Source organism: Macaca mulatta, chromosome 4 (assembly GCF_049350105.2).
Source record: "Macaca mulatta isolate MMU2019108-1 chromosome 4, T2T-MMU8v2.0, whole genome shotgun sequence".
Taxonomy (NCBI): domain Eukaryota; kingdom Metazoa; phylum Chordata; class Mammalia; order Primates; family Cercopithecidae; genus Macaca; species Macaca mulatta.
The window spans coordinates 161,584,936-161,599,461 of record NC_133409.1 but is presented as its reverse complement, the minus strand read 5'-3'; the positions used below and the strand labels follow the sequence as shown (position 1 = coordinate 161,599,461).

Below are 14,526 nucleotides of genomic sequence, written 5' to 3'. Positions count from 1 at the left end.
CATCCCTATAATGATAGCATTACAAAGAGCATTAAGTGATTTTAAAATAAGGGACCAACTCCACTTTTAGGGTGAGCTGCAGACCCATGCTCAGAAGTGCCAAATACAGGCTTCTATTCTTGCACCTTTTCCAACGCTCATTAGGAGAATCCAATAGTCTCATAAACTTACCTTGCTCACCCCTTTCTAAACCTGCTATGAGGAGATGAGCCCCAAATGATACAAATCACCAGTAAATTTTATTGTAACTCCTTAGAGACACTTCTATTTTTGAAGAAACTAAAGCTTCTGGAAAAGGTGTGGCCATCTAACTGTGAAATTTCAATTATCAATTCTCAAGGTAGGAAATCATTTCTGAGGGGTGAGGAGCTTTTCTAGGGAGGTCACTTCTGCTTCATCATCTGGCAGGTTCAATGCCTATTCTCCCAATGCTAATAGGGAGCATTCGGCCTGGAAGCCCCTATAGCCAATTTGTGCCATGAACGTTGGTGATCAGTCTGGGTCCTTGGGGCAGGAGAGACTCTGACAGCGTCTCACCCTCCTAGAAGGCATCCCATTTTTGCTCGAGAGTTTTTTAAGGTCCTTGCTCACCAAGAAGTAGCTCAAGCTTTGCTACTTTTTGAAAACTCTCCCAGGTGCCATATTCTACCATACACCCAAAATAAAGAATCACTGATGAGGCTGGGCATGGTGGCTCACACCTGTAATCCCAGCACTTTGGGAGGCTGAGGCAGGTAGATCACAAGGTCAGGAGATTGAGACCATCCTGGCTAACACAGTGAAACCCCGTCTCTACTAAAAAGAGAAAAAATTAGCCAGGCGTGGTGATGGGCGCCTGTAGTCCCAGCTACTCAGGAGGCTGAGGCAGGAGAATGGCATGAACCCAGGAGGTGGAGCTTGCAGTGAGCCGAGATCACGCCACTGCACTCCAACCTGGGTGACAGAGTGAGACTCCGTCTCAAAAAAAGAAAGAAAAGAACTACTGATGAAATAATGCCACGTGTTATTTTTTTGCACCTGTGAATTTGTGCTTGGAAGTTCAAATACACTGTATATTATAGCATGAGGATAAAGAAACGAAAATGAACCCTTAAATTTATCTATTCTTATCTTTACCATTAAAATTCTTTACTAATCAATGGTCCAGCATGGTGGCTCACACCTGTCATCCCAGCACTTTGTGAGGCCAAGTTTGGTGGATCACCTGAGGTCAGGAGTTCAAGACCAGCCTGGCTAACATGGTGAAACCTCTTCTCCACCAAAAATACAAAAATTAGCCAGGCCTGGTGGCAGGCGCCTGTAATCCCAACTACCTAGGAGACTGAGGCAGGAGAATCGCTTGATCCAGGGAGGTAGAGGTTGCCGTGAGCCGAGATCACGCCATTACACTTCAGCCTGGGTGACAAGAGTGAAACTCTGTCTCAAAAAATAATAAAATAAAATTCTGTACTAATCAATAAAAAGAAAATAATTTTAATAGAGAAAACCCATGTAGCTCTGATCGACCCATATGTGGGGACAGTCTAGCCACATGTAGTAGGTACACCCTCCCACAGCCCCTTCTTGTCTTACAGCACTCACTGCCCACCTGTGTCATAACGTTTTGTTCACCTCGTGTCCTCCTCTGTGAATCTGGGAACTCTTTGAGGATAGGGGCATGACACATTTATCTCACTGGCCCCAGTGCCTTTAGCCTGCCTGGCAAATGGCAGGTCTCCACAGTATTCACTACAGGAATGAGGTGATGTAAAGTCATCTTCCTGCCGGGCGCGGTGTCTCATGCCTGTAATCCCAGCACTTTGGGAGGCCGAGGCAGGCAGATCACCTGAGGTCGGGAGTGTGAGACCAGCCTGACCAACATGGAGAAAACCTGTCTCTACTAAAGTCATCTTCCTGTTAGACAAGATAGTTTAGAGACATCCAACTGTCCAACATGAGAACATAAAGTTTTTCTTTCATTGTAGATTATCTTGAAATCACATGCTTCCCCATAACGGAAAGAATGTTATTTTTCAACTATAAACATTGCCCTAAAGACTATACAGCAAATAATTTTTTTTAAAAAAAAAAAAAAAAGGAGAGAGGTGGAAAAATGGATAACATGCTTTGTGAAACAAAGTCAATCAAAACTCTATATGCCTAATAAATTTCAGTTAATTTTAGATATTTATTCAGAAGAATAAGGTATACATTTTCTTTTCCTTATGTACTTCGAGAGAGAGTCCAGTGAGGAGGGTGGCTCTTAATTCCTTTGCTAGAAATCTCCCCTCTTCAGCACCAAGGAAGGAAAACATTCTCTTCCTAAACCCTCTACTCTGATTTTTTTTTTTTTTTGCCATACACTCTCTAGCACTCTTGAGAATTCTGTGAATTACTTTTCAATAATACTTCTATATGCATATGCAATACAATAAATAGGATTACACAGGAAACTAATTATATCAAATATCCTCACCTTTGCCTTAGAAAATCAAAATACTTCCAAAGTGAAATCGCAAAGTGACTTTGATTTTCTCTCTTCCAACTATTACCCAATAAGGAAGCAAGTTAAAGAAAAACCTAGACAAGATTAGGGGGTGGGAAGGGGAATAGATAACTATATGTATTGAATTTCATTAAATTTAAGATTAAATGTTTCTTCTTAAAAGTGATCTTTTTAGTTACTAGCAGATTCCCATCTTCACATTTAAAAAGAAATACTATGGGCCCAGCATGGTGGCTCACACCTGTAATCCCAGCACTTTGGGAGGCCAAGGTGGGTGGATCATTTGAGATCAGGAGTTCATGACCAGCCTGGCCAACATGGTGAAACGCTGTCTCTACTAAAAATACAAAAATTAGCCAGGCATAGTGGCTCGCGCCTATAATTCCAGCTACTTGGGAGGCAGAGGCTGGAGAATCACTTGAACCTGGGAGGTGGAGGTTGCAGTGAGCCGAGATCGTGCCACTGCACTGCAGCCTGGGCGACAGAGTCTCCACCTCAAAAAGAAAAAAAAAAAAAAAAAAAAACTATGTTGGCTTTCCCTGATTAATTCACAGGACATAAACCCTTCCTCAGGTGCCTTGAAAAAAAATTAAGTTAAACCCTTCCTCAGGTGCCTTGAAAAAAAATTAAGTAAAAGAAAGTGATTCCTTCACTTTCTTGTTTTGCAATTGAGGAAGGAAATCAAAGCTCAAAATAGTTGAGTCATGCTACAGCATCATGTAAGTAAAGATGCAGGAGAGCCCAAGGCCATATGTCCTAAACCTACATCAGACTCTCTCCATTACATATTAACAGATAGGTGTGTGCTGGAGTCAGGTGGTGAGAGAGACAATTTTTAAATATTCAGGAATTTTGCAACCTGGGTACTAAACCATTAGCAGCTTGAAATCAACCATAGAGGGAGTATTTGCACCACAAAAATTGGCAAACATTACAATTCAAGATTGTTGCTTTTTAAAACAGCTAGGCCATAGTGTTATGGAAAGCGAGACCACTACCCCAGGGAGAGGGAAGTGAAACAGCTGAGGAGAGGTGATGCAGAAGCCCCCTAACTTCCACCCAGCCCAGCCCAGCCAAGCCACAAAAGCACAAAAAGGGAATAACATTATCACCATGGTATCCAAGGTTCAAATACAGTCCTCTGTAAAAGAGAATACAGAGTAAAGTCAAACAGTTATTATAGACCCAGAGTTCCTGGTAATAAGTTCTGTAAGTTCAAAGAAAGGGAAGAGCAGGCTGCTCTCCTTGCCCCGTCTCCTTCTGCAGTGTGGGCCTCCTGGCCCAGCCACTTCGGGCTTGCTCATTTTCAGAACTAAAGGTCTACTTCCAAAAATGGCATCAGGCATGACAAATGGCTGGGCTATGGCCCGGGAGATGTCAGCCTTCCAGCTCCTGCAGAAAATGTGTTTGAATCCAAATATTAATTCTGTATAATAGCAGAACTGCAAGAAGAAGAACAGAAACAATTACAATTTGCTGAGTGTCTACAACGTCCTAGGTACATGTAGTATCTTAATCTTCCCAATCATATCAATACATTCAACTATAAGTACATGCATAGGACTTTCTCCTTTTTCCCAAAGTTTTTAAGAAACGATTGACAAATAAAACTTTTGTATATTTAAGGTGTATGATATGATGTTTTGGTTTGGTTTTTTGAGATGGAGTTTCACTCTTGTCATCCAGGCTGGAGTACAATGGTGCAATCTTGGATCGCCGCAACCTCCACCTCCTGGGTTCAAGCGATTCTCCTGCCTCTGCCTCCACGTAGCTGGGATTACAGGTGCCCGCCACCACGCTCAGCTAAGTTTTGTATTTTTAGTAGAGATGGGGTTTCACCATGTTGGCCAGGCTGGTCTTGAATTCCTGATCTCGGGTGATCCATCCACCTCAACCTCCAAAGTGCTAGGATTACAGGCATGAGCCACTGTGCCCGGTCCATGAAGTTTTTATATACATATACATTGTAAAATGATTGTCACAATCAATCTAATTAACATGTGTATCACATCACATACTTACCATTCATATAGCTTTCTGTAGCCAGAGTTCCAAGTGCTTTACAATTAATAACTCATCTAATCCCTACAACAACCCTGTAAGGGAAATATTACTATTATTCCCACAAGAACTCCAGTATGTAGTTATTATCATGCTCTTTTCAGAAAAAAAAAAACAAAAGCATGTGGCGTGCATAATGTTTAAATCACACATCCGGTGAATGCAGGCTGCTGGGTTCAAACCCGGATGTGTCTAATCTAGATTCGAATTCAAATCTTGTCTTCTTAACCGTTAATATTCAAATATGGGCATCTTTCAAATTAGTGTTTAGTTGTGATAGGCTCCAAGGGGATTGGAAGAGCCTAAAGAAAGAAGGAAAAAATACAAATTAGACTCGGAGTCACTCAGGGGAAGGTTTAAAGTCTAAGAGTTGGTGAGTAGAGAGACTCTGTCCCATAAGAATTATCAGAAAATTGGGCTTTTTCATTAAAGTGTTCCTTAATAATATTTGAACTCATTGGTGTGCTGGTAAATTGGCTCTCTGGGGTGGGGGTTGGAGGGAGACCTGGCTTGTAGTGTTTGCCAATTTCTGTGGTGTAAACACTGCCATCATGGCTGATTTCAAGATTGCAACAGCTTAACAACCTGTTTGCAAAATTGCTGGTTATTTAACAATTAGCTCTCATAAGCCAGTAGGAGCTGGCTTCAAGACACCACAATTTGGACTCAAGTAGCAAATTATTCTGCCCCGCTCTAGAAGCTGTATCCTTTTATAATACCTATACATTCAAGGCAGATTAAAGGCGGAGTCTTCTGATGTTTAAAGATTTGAGGTAGTCCTCTGTGTGCTTCCTGCTGTCCCTCCCAAACTGGGTGCTTTTACTTCTTGTATTTAATGGCAATATTTTTAGTTTGTTGTTCTTGATTTTAAAAGGAAGTTCAGATGTTTATGTTTCTCTCCCCATGACCATCAAATAAATCTAACACATGTGGGTAGCTTTGTAAGTGGAGTGGCCTTTGATTAATTGGGTAAAAGGTTTCCTCACCCTTGTGAAGCGGACCACTCTTTAGCAGACCTAAGTTACCTGCAGGTGTATGTTTATGTGTGCACGTGTATACACATGCATGCATCCAACAATATTTACTGCTATCCCTGTATAAGCCAGGGGTGTGTATGAACACATAGCACTCATCATTTTGGATTTGTACCTGTTCCGAAGTGCTTTCCCACAATATTTTGAGACCCCAACATCCACGGAAGTCCCTCGGTAAGTACATGATTACCATGAGGTCATGATATAAATTCAGACCTAACAAATTAAATGGCAAATTAAATACTTTGAGAAACCATGCAACTCTAAGAATAATCACCATTTTCTGTGTAATTTTTTTTTTTTTTTTAGCTCTTTGGGGCTGCGAATTTGTAAAGCACATACAACTAAATGAATAATTATACAGCAAGGGGCTGAAAGGTAACTGCAAAATAATTGCATGCTATATGATCCCTCCATAAAAACATGTTTAATAGAATATTCCCCTAAAGTGGTTCTTTTACCTATGGCACACTTTAAAGTTGTTCTTTTAAAAAAAAAAATCTGTTTAATACTAAGCTATAACTCCTTTGAAGAATATTTGGTAAAATACACAAAAGTGTAGGCTCTAAGTGTACATTAAAAAGCTAAGTATGAAGCTTGGGTATTTTTCTACATTATGTAAACATTATTAGCTTTTCAAAGTTGATCATCAAATGCGTCTATTTTTGGAAAAATACTTTTTGTTTGATTAACATAGGGCCCTTTCTAGCATCTGGATGTGCTTCCAAAGTGTTTTCCAAGTCCAAGTGTTGCTAACCTCTTATTCCATTTTATTTTATTTATTTGTTTTTTTTTTTTTTTTTTTTGAGACAGAGCCTCACTCTGTTCCCCAGGCTGGAGTACAGTGGCATGATCTCGGCTCACTGCAACCTCCGCCTCCTGGGTTCAAGCGATTCTCCTGCCTCAGCCTCCCAAGCAGCTGGGATTACAGGCATGAACCACCACTTCCAGTTAATTTTTGTATTTTCAGTAGAGACGGGGTTTCGCCATGTTGGCCAGGCTGGTCTCAAACTCCTGACCTCCAGTGATTCACCCACCTCGGCCTCCTAACGTGCTGAGATTACAGGTGTGAGTGACCGTGTCCGGCCTATTCCATTTAATTATAATAGCAAGTTCAATTGCATGTCTTTCTTTTTCTCTCACCCATTCTTGCTCTCTCTCTCTGTCTTCTCACTTCAGGAATTAGAAAATAATGTAGGTCAGAGATAAAACTAAGTAAGTGTGTGTGTGTGTGGCATGGGGAAGAGATCTTTGCGCTAGGAAGTAGTAGACATTGGGCAAAGTGGTTACCTTTCCTATCTTACAAGTTTTAAGCTGGGAATGTAAACATTTTGTGAGTACTGCACACAAAAGCATAATGCATGTGAATGTGCTTTTAAAAGTTTGAAGTGCTGTTTAAAAATACACCTACAAATGTAATTGAATTTTCTAACATTTGGAGTAATTCTATTAATCTAAAATGATGTAGTTGCATACCGCTACTCACTCTCCATCCCCACTGCTCCTGGACCCCACCTCTCATACCATTCATCTCCTCTCTTTAGTGATTTTTTATTCTCACCATGTTCTGTAAATGGTCAAGAGCCAAAAGCTGCAAAAAGTCAAATAAGTATCTGGTGAAGAAATTATCCTTTGTGCCATAACATGAAACTAAATTAATTACTGTTTCGCTTCTACCTTTAAGAAATCTGAGGATTTTTCCTTGAAGAACATTGCTTGCTTCAATGACTGCATACAGAAGTGGCCTAAGAGTTAAAATTACCAAGTATCAGAACTTTCCAACACCACCAGTGTTCTTAATATCTTCTAGATGGTGAAGTTTAGAAATATAATTATATTACATTTGCAGTAGATGCTTAAGGCTTTCCATGCCCTTGTGAAATTACCTGCTTCTAAAGTGTTTTACCAAGCGATTCAGATTTTTTTTCCCGTTCTCAGAGGATGTAGTGCTGGAGAATGACAATCCCAGGACAGATGCAGACTGCCAGTGGATTTTCTTCCTTGGATCCTTCCTGTCACTAATGCTTATTATGCTGATAATTTTTTTTTCCCTTTAAGCTCTGTTGGACTTGAATATGCTGATAATTCAAAATGGAACCAGCCACCTTTCATTCACTTTATCACTCAACACACCACTGTTTCCATGATAAGTTAAATACTGTTATAGCCACCAAAATTATTTCCTAAGTATAAAAAAGCAGAAGCAGTCAGCTTTCTTCTGTTAAGAATAATGTAATGAGAAAACCAGTAGAAAGCCAATAAAACTATACAGAGTTTAGGTTCGCAGTGTCATTGGGAATTAAAAGTTATCTTGATTTAGTAGTAGGAGAGCACATTTGTAAAAACTAGACTTCACAGATTTATGAATGCTTTCTAGATCCACGTCAGATAAATGAGCAGCCCTTAAAATACAATAATACAATCTGTAAACTTCTTTGACTTTTAAAGATAGCTGCCACTGAGGAGGGGCTTGTATTTTGCAGATGCTGGGAAATACAGGAGGTCAGGAGTTCGTGAACAGCTGGCCAACACAGTGAAACCCCGTCTCTATTAAAAATACAAAAATTAGCTGGGCGTGGTGGCGCACGCCTATATCCCACCTATTCGGGAAGCTGAGGCAGGAGAGTCACATGAACCTGGGAGGCAGAGGTTGCAGTGAGCCGAGATTGCACCATTCTACTCCAGCCTGGGCAACAGAGTGAGGATTTGCCTCAAAAAAAAACAAAACAAAACAAAACAAAAAAAAAAAACCACTATGTAAGCTTTCCCTGATTAATTCACATAACATAAACCCTTCCTCAGGTGCCTTGAAAAAAAAAAAGTAAATGAAAACAATTGATTCTTTCAACTTTCTTGTTTTGCAGCTGAGGAAGGAAATTGAAGCTCAAAATGGTTGAGTCATGCAAGAGTATCATGTAGGTAAAGAGGCAGGAGAGCCCAAGGCCACGTGTCTTGGAAGCTGCAGATGTGGATGGGAAGTAAGGAGGTGGAGACAGCCTAGGTTAAATATTCTTTTAAGAAGTGTGATTAACAAGGATTCATTAGAAGCAGTAGTTTGCAAAGTGCACATTTCCACAAATGAAGTTTTGTGGGGGTTATTTATTGGGGTGGAAACTTTCTGAATAAATTTAATTACTGGCCGGGCGCGGTGGCTCACGCCTGTAATCCCAACACTTTGGGAGGCCGAGGCAGGCGGATCACGAGGTCAGGAGATCGAGACCATCCTGGCTAACACGGTGAAACCCCGTCTCTACTAAAAACAGAAAAAATTAGCTGGGCGTGGTGGCAGGCACCTGTAGTCCCAGCTATTCGGAAGGCTGAGGCAGGAGAATGGCGTGAACCCGGGAGGTTGCAGTGAGCCGAGATCACACCACTGCACTCCAGCCTGGGCGCCAGAGCAAAACTCTGTCTCAAAAAAAAAAAAGAAAAAAAAATTTAATTGCTGAGGAGAAAAGAATAGGCAGAATGTGATAAATGGAAGATATGGGAGTTTGAAGGGTCAGTTGATGGAGTTCCAGAGGAGACATGAGATGGGGCCAAGAGCAGGGTGAGAGAGTTGGCTTTGAGTGTCCTTCTTACCCTCTGAGACTAGGGCAAAGGAGGTATGGATGTAGGAAGGGGACAGTGGTTCCTGTTTGAGTGTGGACTCCAGAGTAAAGAGCAATGTTGCACAGATGTTCTAACCAGAAAAGAGAGACTACCACTTTCTGGACATTGATGTCATAATACTATTAGTGCATCCAAGATTTACTTAGCTTTTTTAGACAATAGATCACCTTTCCTTGGGGAACAATACAATATAGAGGTAAATAGCAAGGACTCTGCCATTAAGTTCAAACCGCTTTCTAGCTGGAGGACTTTGATCAAGCTACTTAAAATTTTCAGTTTTCTAAAAAAATGGGGATGATAATAATAATGTATCTACCTCAGAGAATTACTGGGAGAATTACATGAAATAACTAACAGTAAACATTCAGGACATTTTTTTTTTTTTGAGACAGAGTCTCACTGTGTTGCCCAGGCTAAAGTGCTGTGGCACAATCTCGGCTCACTGCAACCTCTGCCTCCTGGGTTCAAGCAATTCTCCCACCTCAGCCTCCCAAGTAACTGGGACTACAGGCAGGCGCCACCATGCCCAGCTAATTTTTGTATTTTTAGTAGGGATGGGATTTCACTATGTTGGCCAAGCTGGTCTCAAACTCCTAACCTCAAGTGATCCACACTCCTCGGCTTCCCAGAGTGCTGGGATCACAGGTGTGAGCCACCACGCCTGGCAAGAAATGTTAAATATTACTTTGTTGATATTACTCTTCTGGTAAATTAAAATGAATAAGTATTTTTATAGGGTGCTCTTGAGGAACATTTCCCCCATTCTGTGTGTGTCCAGTTACCATTTTAGACTTGGGATAAGACTTTAATTTAACCCTATTGAATTCTGCATGTTAAATTCATTTTATTATTTCACTCTCCTAAGATCCTTTAGAGTGGTGACTCTATCATTCCATGTACTTATTGTCCTCACCAGCCTGTGTAATCTGTGAATCTCTTAAGAGCCCTGTGACAGACACTGCTAACCACATATCTGATACCCATTTTCACTTTCTTCCTTACTTACACATCCCTGACTTAGTTTGACTGTAGCAATGGACCCAATTTAGGTGCTTTAACTCCCAGCATCACTTGCAGCTAGTGGTGGTCATGTGATACAGTTCTGGCCAATGAGATGAAAGCAGAGTCACTGGGTAGGCTTCCAGATCAGTTTATTGAAGGGGCCAGACCCATGAGAATGAAAACCAAATTAGAAGAATGATGGAGAGGGAAAAGAAAAGTAGTCCAGGACACAATGCCACTGTGGGGCTGTAGCATCCACCCTGTGTTGTGCACCTCCAGTCATATAACTCCTGGAGATGTGACAACAACAACTCCTATTTGATGAAGCCTCTGTCACTAGGTTTCTGTCACATTTAGCTAATGCAATTACCAGCTGTTGCAGATGCCATCTATCTATCAAAATATATGGCGGGGTGGGGGTGAGGGATGAAATACTACCTACGAGGTACAGTGCACACTATTCAGATGACAGATATACTAAAAGCCTAGTCTTCACCACTACATAATATAACCATGGGCTCACACCTGTAATCCCAGCACTTTGAGAGGCCGAGATGGGTGGATCACCTGATGTCAGGAGTTCAAGGCCAGCCTGGCCAACACGGCAAAACCCCATCTGTACTAAAAATACAAAAATTAGCCAGGCATGATGGTGCACACCTATAGTCCCAGCTACCTGGGAGGCTGAGGCAGAAGAATTGCTTGAACCTGGGAGGTGGAGGTTGCAGTGAGGTGAGATTGCACCACTGTACTCCAGCCTGGGTGACAGTGACAGAGGGAGACTCTGTCTCAGAAAAAAAAAAAAAAAGGGTCCTAGAACTGGGGCTCACCCTCATATTCTCACAGCCAGTGTTAATTGTAGTACTCCACATCATTAGAAATAACTCATACAAACCTCCCTTTTGTATTATACCTTCTCTTCAAGATCTCATTTGACTTTACCCAAATGATATTATTAACCTTTCAAATATCCTTGGGCATTAATAGGAATTAAAGAAAGTTTTTTGTTTCTCAGGTGAATCCACTTTGGCTTTCAGTATCTGAGTGCCCTGCTCATAATCAAAGAACCAGAAGGAGTAAAGAAAATACACTTAAAAGCTTTTGCAACTATAGGGACAACAGACTGGTAAAGGGTCCTAAATTTTCCTCTGGACTCAGACGGGTCACTCTGCCCTCAACCCCATTGTTGGGATCTCACTAAGAATAACTTTTTCCCTGTTAACATTTGTCACTCTTTCTAAACAGAAAACAGTTTGTACATTTCACTTACCACCCAGAAGTAGACAGTCCTGGCACAAACATTTCCTTGATATTTAATAACTCCCCAACTCCCTCCAACTGCTGCAGCTGCTGCACAGCAGACGCAGGGAAAGATTAGATATGGCATTTGCACCTGGCCAGTCATAAACGGCTCCTTGGTTACATGCAAGGTTAACAGGCCCAATTCCCTTCTCTTCTTCCACCCAGAATGCTGCAACATGAAAGAGAGCTGTAATTATTTATAAACAATAAAAACTCCTATGGCACATATAAAATGAATGGGTTTATTTCCCTACTCAGAGTGTAAGTAGACATTTTCCTGGTTGTTGACATCTTTGGGGCCATGATTAGAAATGCCTCCTCTACCCCTTGTGTTTGAATGTGAGACTTTAGGTCTTTGTATCGGAGTGATAGGGGCGGACTCTTCATATCTATTGTGTGCTGTCTGCTACTTAGCCATTCTAACCTTTGCAAACGAAGACTCCTTCTCTTCGTAACTTTGCCTCGGTACCTTGTGGTACGTCTGCCACTAGCTGGCCTCTCTTCCCCTTGCTCCTGTTTTTCTGACCCAGCAATGATCTGAAGCGGGAGAAACGTAGCTCAGCTCTGGAAATGGGGCGGAGTTGGGGGCATTTTATTGAGTCCTCTCCTTAATCATGATTCAGTGGGTCCTGGTTGGCTCACCAGGTTGGCTCAACACAAGATGAAAATGAGTTTATAGACCTCTACAGTTAGCTGTCATCTGCTTAGCTCCAATGTGGTGATTTGAGAGCAAAGTAGGAAAAAATGCAAAAACTGAAAGACTCCATGTTAGCAGATGACTTGAATGTGCTCCCTTTTTCCACCAACCCTAAAGCTCTACACTTTTGCTACCAGTATGTTACATAAGCATGAGTCACTCTTGGAATTGAATGGCTCCTTTGACCACTTGGAGTTCAGAGGCACACAAGGCACTGTAGTTGAAACGGAAAGCTTGTCACATTGGTGGCACTTTCTACTCACAGTTTCTAGGAGTTTCCAAGCTTTTCAAGTAGGAGAGCCTGTTTTTTTACCCAAAAGTAGTAGTTTTGTTTTAATCTCTGTTGATTGAGAACACCAAAAGTTACCATGAAAGCCGCACATTCTGGATTTATTCATCATTACAAAGCTACTTACACATGAAAAAGAGTAGTACAAATACTGCAATACATTATTCTGTCCTTGATAATCCTTGGTATGGAGATTCCAGGACCCTTTAATGTAACCCAGAGGGTTCCCAGGGATTCAAGGCCCAAATGACAGTCACCCTTTCAAACAAAAAAATGACTCTTGCAGAAAGGATTTAAAGGGAGAGCTGTTAAAATCTTACAAAACTTGCAGATAAGATCCTTTGATACACCATGTTCCAAAGGACAAATGAGAAATCTAGGGAGATAGCTTTTAAATTTCTAGCAATAATTTTAGCATTTAGGCATCTGCTGTTTAGCCAACGTATGAATACTGTATTTTTTAATGGACCAATGTAATTGGATAAAATTCCTAATCAGCTCAAAATTTTTATCTTAAGTGAGTAACCCTTAGTATAATCACTGCATTAGCAATAGTGAACTACACTTGAAAATCTCTATTTAGTGAAACTACATTAAGTAAAATGCAAAAAAATGATGAGCAATCTAATTTAATTTCTACATTATTAACACATATTGCACTATCATCTATAATTTTAAAATCAAGTTCTCTCTATCTAGACCTGTAAAATCATATTCTTATAATTGGATGTATATTCAAAGTTATTTCTAGCTTTATTTTCCCTTTTGAATTTGGGCAAGCAATAGTTCCTAAAAAAATCTCCAGTTCACATCTTAAAAACACAATGTAAAATTCTAGGGTAAATTACAGTCTAAATTACAGTCCTTTCTTCTCTAAAAAAATTGGGGGAAAAAATATACTGTATCTCATTTCCAGTAATCCTCAACTGTTGGTCCTTGACGGCTTGTATTTTCTTGTTGGAGTCTACTCTTGCCATGGGATTATATTTGGTTTGTAATGTTTTCACTGGGTGAGAAGAAATGAGAGGATCAGCCTCACACCTAAGCCAAACTGCTCCCTGGATAATCCTCTCCAGATAGCAAACACCAGGAAAGCAAAGATAAACTTCACATTGGCAACTCCAAGGCTACACATCCCTAGCAGGAATACTTAAAGGCCTCCCTGGGTGCCTACTAACAAAAATGATGTGGTCCACAAGCAGAAAAGGTACACATTCCCAAGCAGAGTTTAAAGAAGTTAAATAGTGACCCCCACCAAGCAGGCAGGGGACCTGATAACCTCTCCTAGTCAGGCTGCCCAGAGAGATCTGTGAAAGCCAAAGACCAGACTACTGACATAAATTCGACTGCCCTGACAATATGCAGTTGACCTGCCGACATCTAATGGCTACGCACCTAGGCAGACCTTCCAGAAGGGCAAAAATCAATGCTTCACTCTCACTCCTGTTCCGAGCACAGAGTTGCAGTCTTCACATAGTGTAATACCTCCTTCGTTCACCCCAAAGACTCCAACTCCCTCTTCCCACCCCTAAGCCCACTCTTCCTGGATTTGCATCCAGGTGCAAATTCATACATGTGGTGGGAATCCTTCATCCAAATGCAAATCATTTTGCAGGATCAGAATTCTTTTGCTATGGGACTGGAGGGGCCAGCCTCTAGGCAAATTTGCATTTTGACTGCTTATGATAGGCACCACCATGGGTTACAGAAGTGAAGGGACAAAGAGATCATTACAAAATCAAATTAACAAACAAATGAGAAACAAATATGCTCTATTAACTGTCTACATTTTGTTTGAACCCGGAAGAGACTAAAATTTAGAATGCTGAAATGCATCCAACTGAAAAGGGGCAAAAAGAATTTTAATGAATTACAACACAACTTGAGATGCAGACTGTATAATTAGAGTCTGAGATTGTAACTCAGTGGAAAGCTGACTTGATTTAGTCCCCTTCAGATGACTTGTGAGAGAAATTGACTGTATTTCAAAGTAAGAGTTCCATAAACATTATACTTTAAGACAGCATAGGCTGGGTGCAATGGCTCA

The 14,526-nt window shown here is 40.9% G+C and overlaps 1 long non-coding RNA gene across 1 annotated transcript; it reads right to left on the bottom strand.

Annotated features, from left to right (window-relative positions):
* Positions 1-3,815: 3,815 nt before the first annotated feature.
* Positions 3,816-13,972, bottom strand: LOC144340751 (uncharacterized). The gene is made up of 4 exons (XR_013417063.1): positions 13,875-13,972; positions 11,462-11,662; positions 4,508-4,848; positions 3,816-3,927 (listed from the first exon to the last, which is right to left on the bottom strand). It is a non-coding gene; the product is annotated as an uncharacterized LOC144340751 (long non-coding RNA).
* Positions 13,973-14,526: the final 554 nt, after the last annotated feature.